This window comes from Monodelphis domestica, chromosome 3 (assembly GCF_027887165.1).
Source record: "Monodelphis domestica isolate mMonDom1 chromosome 3, mMonDom1.pri, whole genome shotgun sequence".
Classification (NCBI taxonomy): domain Eukaryota; kingdom Metazoa; phylum Chordata; class Mammalia; order Didelphimorphia; family Didelphidae; genus Monodelphis; species Monodelphis domestica.
This window is the reverse complement of record NC_077229.1, coordinates 388,040,149-388,049,029: the sequence shown is the minus strand read 5'-3', so window position 1 is coordinate 388,049,029 and position 8,881 is coordinate 388,040,149. Positions and strand designations below refer to the sequence as shown.

Below are 8,881 nucleotides of genomic sequence, written 5' to 3'. Positions count from 1 at the left end.
AAGTTATGAGTTGGTACGTGGTATTACCTAATAAATACTGGTTAAGTAATCAGTTGATAGATTCATGGTAGAATTGCTTACTTCAAGCTTCTTGTTGACTAATACCAGTTTGTACTACAGATTTACCCCTAACAGAATATAAATCCCATAAAAACAAAACCAGTTTTGCTTGTGTGCTTGAATCCCAGTGGCTGTTATATTGTATTTTGCTCAAAAAATAAAAACGAAGGGGCAACAAGGTAGCACAGTGGCTAGAAAGCCAATCTTGGAGTTGGGAGAACCTGGGTTCAAATATGACCTCAGATACTACCAAGCTATGACCCTGGGCATGTCACTTCACCCTCTTTGCCCAGCCCTGAGACAAATAGTGAGAATTTTAAAAAGAAAAGAAAAGAAAAACAAAAAGTGAAGCCTATGGTTTCACGGGTATAATTAGCTCCCAGTGTGGAATTCCCTATGCCATTGTAGTTTGGCAACTGTTCAACAAGTTGGAGTTGTCTGGGGATGTTGAAAATAAAGTGATTTCCCTAAGATTACGCTAGCATTGTGTGTCAGAGGCATGACTGGGATTCAAGTTTTCCTGTCTCTGAAGATCTCTATCCACTATACACCACTCAATCACGATGATGGTTGTTTAATAAGTCTTTGTTAATTTGAATTGAATAAGATCAAGCAGTCAAGAGACTTGTTTCTAGCATTCAGATCACTGGTCCCACTGGAACAGCATAAAACCATGATACGTTCATTGCAGTCTTAAGAAGCTGAGCTTCAGTTCAAGCACTATCGTAGGCATTGAGTCCAGTCCTGCATTTTACTGATAAAAAAATGAGGCTGAGAGAAGGAAAATGACTTGGGGGGGGGGTGGGAGGGGAGTCATAGACATTAAGTGTCTGAAACAGCAATACTTGTGGTGTGATCATTCATTCAGTAAACATTCATGGAGCACTTACTTGCATCGAAGGTTTTGGGCCAGCTTCCCACTGGGGAAGATTAAGTTACTTCCATGATAAGTACATCACAGGACCAACTCTTGGGAAAATTACAGTCTAAAGAGGTAGAAGACATATACATCAGTAATTAAAACACAAGGGAGAATGGGATATAATGGAAAGGGTGTCCGATTTGGAGTTAGATATTCTGGTTGAAGATTCTGACCCTGTTAATGACTCCTTCTAAGATTTTGTGCAAATCACTTCATCTTTTTGGGTCTCAGGATCCTCATTCAATCCAAACAAATGCAACTAGCATTTCTTAGATTGTAAGATGTCAAAAAAGGGTGTGGGAGAAGAAAATCACTAAGAAAGCTTCCATGATTTGACAAATGCAAAGCATCTAAGGAAAATGGAGAAAGAGGAGTGGGTTGAGGGTGGAAGAAGTGGAATGGGTCAGGAATACTTTGCAGTGTAGTCATCACTTGCCTCATAGATTGTAAGCATTAGAAGGAACTTTAGAGATTATTTAATCTAAATTAGGTCTGAAAGAGTAGGAAAGGAGAGACTTGAGAAGGTGCTTGTACAGTGATATGAGAAGGGAGACTTTCCAATCACTGGGACCTGGAGGGTGATCCAGAAGACCCTTGGTTCTTTGCACCTTATTCTTAGCATACAAAGAATATTCCAAAACAGGTTCATCTCACTGTAGAGGAGGAACATTAGTGAGATAATGAGGTTATCTTCCCAAAGTAAGCTATTGAAGAACTCTTACATCATGGATAAAATGAGTCTATCCCAACCATAAGTTCCCTGAGGGCTGCTGAGTTTAGTTTGGAGATGTGGTCCAGGAAAAGGAAGGAAGACTGAGGGCACATAAATGGAAATTTAGTTTTTTCATTCCTCAGCTTCACTGCCACAATCCACTTCCAGACTAGCAACTATAAATAAGCCCATGGAAAAAGGCTTTTCTGGAAGTTATTTAAGTGTGACTGAGATGGGAGCTGAGGGACTTTCTGAGAGGGGAATAGGTGGACTCTTGAAGATTCCATCAAGAAGATAGTGAGCTTCCCATCCTTACTAGTTGGATCAGTCTTTTCCCTTAAAGGGATAAGCAGAAACAAGTAAATAGCAACAGGTACAGTGATGACCCAAGGAGTCTCTAAGTACAATCAATCTCTGATACCAAAGATATTCTACTACTCTTACTTATCCTTATCTGATGTCCTCATGATCAGTATATTCAAAGAGACCGGAGACTCTGCTTTCCCTAGTTTTAACAAATTTGTAAAAGATTTCTGCTTCTTTTATCTACCTCAGTATAAAATGGTACCCTGAGTCTCTCTAAAGTAGTCTATCATTCAGGGAAAAGCTAGAACAAAAATCTGACCCAATGGTGGTTGTGAGACAAAAGTATGTCTCCTTGTATCCTTTTTGGGTGAGTGTTCCACAAACAATTTCTGTTAGTAATAGATGGGATATGGCTATGTTCTTGTTTCTCGAGACCCAGAACCAGACTAACATAGGCTCTTCTCTTCAGAATGAAGGAAGATGTGCCATTGTTCATGTGTGTGCAAGTGAATGCTCAGAAACACACACACACACATACCACACACACACATTTTTCCTCCTTTATTTCATTGCCTCTTAATAACTAAGTATGGAATTTGATAGATCCTTCCCTGGTCAGAGTCAAAGAAAATTCAGGTCTGATGAGCACAATACCTATAATTCTATAGAAGATGGGATGGAGAATTTAGAAAGAAAAGTAGCACATCCTCCCCTCAGAATAATTGCTTAAAGATCCTAGAACCAGTGGAGATCCAAGATGTGATATTTAAGGTGAATGGAAACATTTAATCTTAGATCTTAGAATTACAAGGAACTCTAAGAGATGTATATGGCCAGAAGCTTATCTAAACCATCCAGGACAGACTATAGATTCTTAATGATGCTAGTTTCCTTGCTGTTTCTCTCATATAACACTCCATTTCCTAACTCCAGACAATCCTCAGGTTGCCATGTCTAGAGTTCTCTCTTCTCCTATTTCCTCTGGATTTTCTGGCTTCCTTCAAGTCTCAGTTAAAATTCCACTTAGAGAAGAATCCTTTCTTGGTTCTCTTTAATGTTATTGCCTTCTCCTTGACACTGTCTCTAATTTATCTTTTTTTTACATAGTTGTTTGCTTCTTGTCTCCCCCATCAGATTGTGAGCTCCTTGAAAGCAGGGAATGTATTTTTGACTATTTGCTTTGCTGGAAGATGGGGAGAGGGCGTTTTCTTATATTTTCTTTTGGTCCTTCTTAGCTAAGTGTCCCCAGCACTTAAGACAGAGTCTAGTACAGTGATGGCAAACCTTTTAGAGGAGTGCCAGGATCAGGGCAGGACCCCACCCTATCCCCTAACCAAGTCCAATGCCACTCCCCTCACCCTTGAGACTGAGTGACTTGCCCCACCCCTTACTCCAGACAGGGGAGGGAAGAAGCATTCCCATTGGGCTTCTGGGCAGAGGGGTGGTGATGAAAGGCTTGGATGGTGAGGGAGAGAAGAGTGGACCAAGCACTCTGCTCCCCTCCAGCTCTGCCACCTGTGAGCTCACCCTCTGTGTGATCCCATTGAGCTGCTAGGCAGAGGGGCAGATGATGCAAAAAAAACATGTTATCAGGCACATGGAGAGGGATAAAACAGTTCCACCCGAGTACCTTTGTCTTTCTAGAAATGAATGGGGGGGGGGAGAATGGAAGGGAAGGGTGACCCATATGCCCACAGAGAGTGCTTTGTGTGCCACCTTTGGCACCCATGCCATGGGCTCACCATCATTGATCTAGTACATAGTGTTTTAAAAAATGTTTGACTTGTCTCTACTATATAATTTTCACATTATATATTTCATATTTCCTAATCTTACTAAAGAAAGTCTTCCTTTAATAAGATAAGAGATGTGTAAATATAAGGCATCTGCCCCAAGTTCTTGTGTGGTTTTGATTTCCTTAGTTATGCTAATGAATAGGGTATTTTGTGCTCTGAGAGACAAGAGCCAGGTACATGCTGGAAGGGCTTCTGCAGCACATGCAAAAATAACTGGGGAGGCATAGTCAACATTTCCCAATTGTCCTGCTTATCCCATAAGCACAACTGCCCCCTTCAGCAATCCAATAAGACTGAAGTAAATGAAAATTACCTTTGTTCTGCTTTAATAACCCTAGAGCAGTTAGGAAAATGGAGATTAGCCACTTGGCATAGACCCCAATTCCCCCACTGGTGGAAGCGACAATGAATCTATGTAAGCACCTGCTGGCAAAGTCAGTTCAATTCAGTATTTATGGAGTACCCACCTCCTACTTTTATTTCAGGACAATGCTTCCATTAACTGAAAAAGAAATCAAGAACACTTATCTATCCTACAGTTAAATATGCCAAGCATTGTTTAACAAGCATTCACAATGTGCCTAGGACTTCACTAAGCAATACAAGAGATGCAAAGAAGCATGCAATACAGTTCTTGTCCACAAAGAACTTAGACTCTTTTAGGAGAAATGGTATGTGCTCAGGAAAAAAATAACAATATAAGATAAATTTTCAATATTTCAGAAGCTCTGGAACTTTGCAGCAGAGTCCAAATTCTGCATACTTATACAGATAAAAACTCTCCTATGTGCTAGAAGTGTTCTCTTGAGCTGTTGAGTCTTCAAGAAATTCATGTCCTCCCAGGCCAGCTTCTTGGTGGGGAACCACTCTGAATTTAGCTAGGCTGGTCCTTGAACCACAGTCAGACATCAAGCCTGTAATCAAAGCCTAAAAACATACTAGGACCTGACAAAATTAGTGCTCTTCTGGCTTAGAGTCAAGAACCTTGGTTAGGTCCACAATGATGATGATGATGATAGCTAACATTTATATAATTTCTATATATGTATATTTATATAAAATATACCAGGCACCATGCTAAGTTCTTTACAAATTTAGCTCATCACTTCCTAAAAACAATCCTGAGAGGTGTAGGAAAGGATTTCTACCAAGGCATAGCAATGCAGGCTGGCAGCCTGGGTTGGTGCAAGATCAAGATTCCACAGAGCTTGGCTGGGTCAGGATTCTAAGGCAGTTGGAAAGTCTCAGATCTCTCTCTCTCTCTCTCTCTCTCTCTCTCTCTCTCTCTCTCTCTCTCTCTCTCTCTCTCTCTCTCTCTCTCCCTTCTGTGTCTCTCATATCAGACTGTAAGGTATGCCTATTGGTCTCCCATTAGGAGCTTTGGAGCATCAGGTAAGGTTGAGTGAGTGTTCTCCTTCACTTTGGTGGCCAATTGTGAATGGTGAGAACCTTTTCCCTTTTTGAACCTTGTAAGGACCCTACACGTTGATTCTGCTGTCTGACCCAACCAAGGACTCTGGAGTTTGTGAGAATCTAGCCCTGTGGACATTACTGACACCTTGTAGTTTAGTTAGTTAGTAAGTTAAGGCTTATTTAGATTTAATACCTGGGTGGATTAATAGTAATAGGTACTCCCCTAATCTCCTTCCAGTTCCCTTATCCTTGTTTAATTAAATAAACCCCTTTTATATGTTTTGTTAGTGTTATCCCTTCTGCTACCCTTCCCTAAAACCTTTCCCTATAACAGAGGTAACCACTGTTATTACCCCATTTTTCAGGTTTAGTGACTTGATTGGGGACACACAGCTAGTAAATATCTGAGATCACATTTGAACTCAGGTCTTCCTGACTGCAGGCCCAGCATTCTATCGACTGAGCCACCAAATTTCCATTTCTAGTGAAGGACCACAGCAGGACTTTGATAGTCTGGTCTTATCATACATGTGTCTAATTGGTCCTTATATTTTTTATAAATAGCATTTGTGTATTTTGCACCTACATATACATATTTAATATATACAATGTATGTATATATTCAAACATGTGCATAATTCCATTCACATTAAATATAGATAATCCTAGAGATCATCTCTAATGGTCCAGCTCTGTGGCAGTCCTTGAGCCAACAAAACATCGAAGGACATCAGATGATGGCTAGCCTTGATTTAGCACTCTAAAGTTTGCAAAGCACTTTACAAATATTATTTCATTTCATCCTCACAACAAACCTGGAGGTAGGTGCCATTATGATCCCTATCAGTTCTCAAGTTATGTGAAGTTAGAGAAGATACTAGAGGTATGGAAAAATGGTATTGACCTGGACTTGGAACAGGAGAGAACAGTAGTCTGCATTGTCTATCAAATGCTTTTAATGCTCTTAAACTGTTCCTTGAAATAAAAATCCAATATGTATTTTAACACCATTGTTCTTCCAGTGTCTATATAGCCAAGAGTAATGGAATATTATTATCTCTGAAAAACTGAAATTTAGGATCATCCAAAGGACAATAGAGAAGCACATGGTAGACATGAAAACGTTGTCATATGTCATATACAAGGAATTATAATAGAGAAACAGTGTAGAAGGTGTCATCAAATAAAAGTATGCTTGTAAAAGAAAACAAGTAAGGGACAACCAATAGAACTACATGATGGTATCCTTGCAAAATCTAGAGAATATGAGGAAGGCTTAAATAAACTTATAAGAGGGCATAGACAAGAATCTTATAAAGTGGGCAAGCATACATGAGTTGCAATTAGCATTTTTGGAAGGAATACACATACCAATAAATTTATAGATCCATTGGAGCATTATTATTAAAAAAAAAAAACTCCCTCCACCAATTCAGATCAGTAATTTGTTCCTACCTTAAAAGTCTTAGAGACTTGACAGAGACATCAAGTGATACCTAACATTTTCTATCCAGCTAGTGTGTGCCAGAGGCAGGAACTGAATCCATTTCTTCTTTGTATCCAATACACCAAAGGTACCACCCAAATGACCTATCAAAGCTCTGGAGGTCTGCCTGAAACATATTAAAAAGTAATTATATGAAGCAATGCAAAGTGAAGTGAGCAGAACAAGGAGGATGTGATACACAGCAACAGCAATAATATATGAAGATCATCTGTAAGTGAATAAATATTATATGCAATTTAAAGATCTAGGATCACTCCAAGGGACTCATGACAAAAAAGTGCATCTACCACCATAGAAGGAAAAAATGGAGTTTGAATGCAGATTGAAACATACCAATCTTCACTTTGTTTCCTCAATAAATTTTTTCTAGCATAAATGATATGAATCTTGTTTTACAACCCAACAAACAGGAAAATATGTATTATATGATAATATATACATACAACCTATAACATACTACCTGCCCTCTTGGGGAGGGAGGAGGGATAAGAGGGAGGGGGAAAAAGTGAATCAGACGGATTTTTATTTTTTAATTTTTTTACATTTATGCATATATTGTATTATTCTGTTTCTTTTTTATTTGAAATTTTTTTTTATTTGATTTAGAATTTTTTCTGGGGGCAGCTGGGTAGCTCAGTCGATTGAGAGTCAGGCCTAGAGATGGGAGATCCTGGGTTCAAATCTGACCTCAGACACTTTCCAACTGTGTGACCCTCCTTAACCCCTATTGCCTAGCCCTTACCACTCTTCTGCCTTGGAGCCAATACGGATTATTGACTCCAAGACAGAAGGTAAGGGTTTAAAAAAAAAAAGAATATTTTTCCATACTTATATGATTCATGTTCTTTCCCTCCCCTTCTACCACCCCCCCTCCACTGGGTTTTACATGTGATGAGACAGATTTTTACACAGAGCTAATGTAAGAATTTATTTCTCTTGGATAAGCATATTTATTATAATGTATTATATATTTATAACAAATCACATATATTAAAAACTAAAAAGTAATTTTGAAATATTAAACAATAAATAAAAACATAATAGAACATAGGTAATGCTAATATGTGATTTTCTAATACAATAGGTAGCCAATGATTTAATGGCCTCTTTCTATTTGAGGGTTGTTTAACACTATAGCAACACAACACACTTCATTGTTATATTTAATATATTATGCGATTAGGTTTTATATATATAGTATTTATGTGTGTATATATATGTGCATATGTGGTCAGTATATATTATGTGTGTAGATAGTTCTAGAATTTATGATGGGTCATACTCCTAAAGACTTAAGGAAATAAAGGATCTCTAACAGTTATTCCCTATGTTGGGAAGACACCTAACACCAGGGAAAATAAGAGTATTCCAAAAGAAGCTGTTAAGGAACAGCTCCCAGAGTCCCAGAGCCAAGGAAACAATGCTAGAAGCCATCAAGAAACAAATGGACTGGCACCACATATCCTCATTTGTGTACCACCTGTTTTTAGTGTTGTGAGTAATTGCATGGGAATATTGGCAAAGATACTTTTATTCTAATCAGCAAATACTTATTGAGCACCAACTATATCTTCAATTCATAACCAAACATTGAGGAGGACATGCACATAAAATATTCGAGGCCTGATCTTAGTCTTCTGATAGCTTATAATTTTTCCTTATAGTGATAAGATGTATCTGTGTTTAAGATAATGGTAAGATGGAGCAGTGAGTAAGAATGCTGTACTTTGAGTCAGGAAGACCAGAGTTCAAAATCTGGCACTGATACTTAGTAACTGTGTGACCCTAGCAAATCATTTAACCTCTTTCAGACTGATTCCTCATCTGTAAAATGAGGATAATAAAGAACAATTCCTAGATTTGTCATAAGAATCAGATGATATGACCTTTGCCGATAAACTTCTAGGAGGACATGGACAAGAGTCTCCATACAAATGGACGGTTTATAAAAGTTAGCACCATATTCTAGTTATTGTTATTATTCTTACATACATGAAACAGTTTTATAAAACAGTCCAGAATGGTATATTAAGTATCCAAATATATGATAGAGCTAAAACGTGTTATAAGAAGAGTTCAGAGAAGGGAGAGATCACTGTGTAGAAGAAGATGGGACTTGGCTTGGACCTTGGAAAACAGGCAGTATTTGGCTATATAATAATAAA

General features: G+C 38.3%; 1 long non-coding RNA gene across 1 annotated transcript; it reads left to right on the top strand.

Annotated features, from left to right (window-relative positions):
- The first annotated feature begins 5,093 nt into the window (after positions 1-5,093).
- On the top strand, positions 5,094-7,163 carry LOC103097738 (uncharacterized). Its single transcript, XR_464091.3, has 3 exons — positions 5,094-5,188; positions 5,869-6,030; positions 6,784-7,163. It is a non-coding gene; the product is annotated as an uncharacterized LOC103097738 (long non-coding RNA).
- The last annotated feature ends 1,718 nt before the right edge of the window (positions 7,164-8,881 follow it).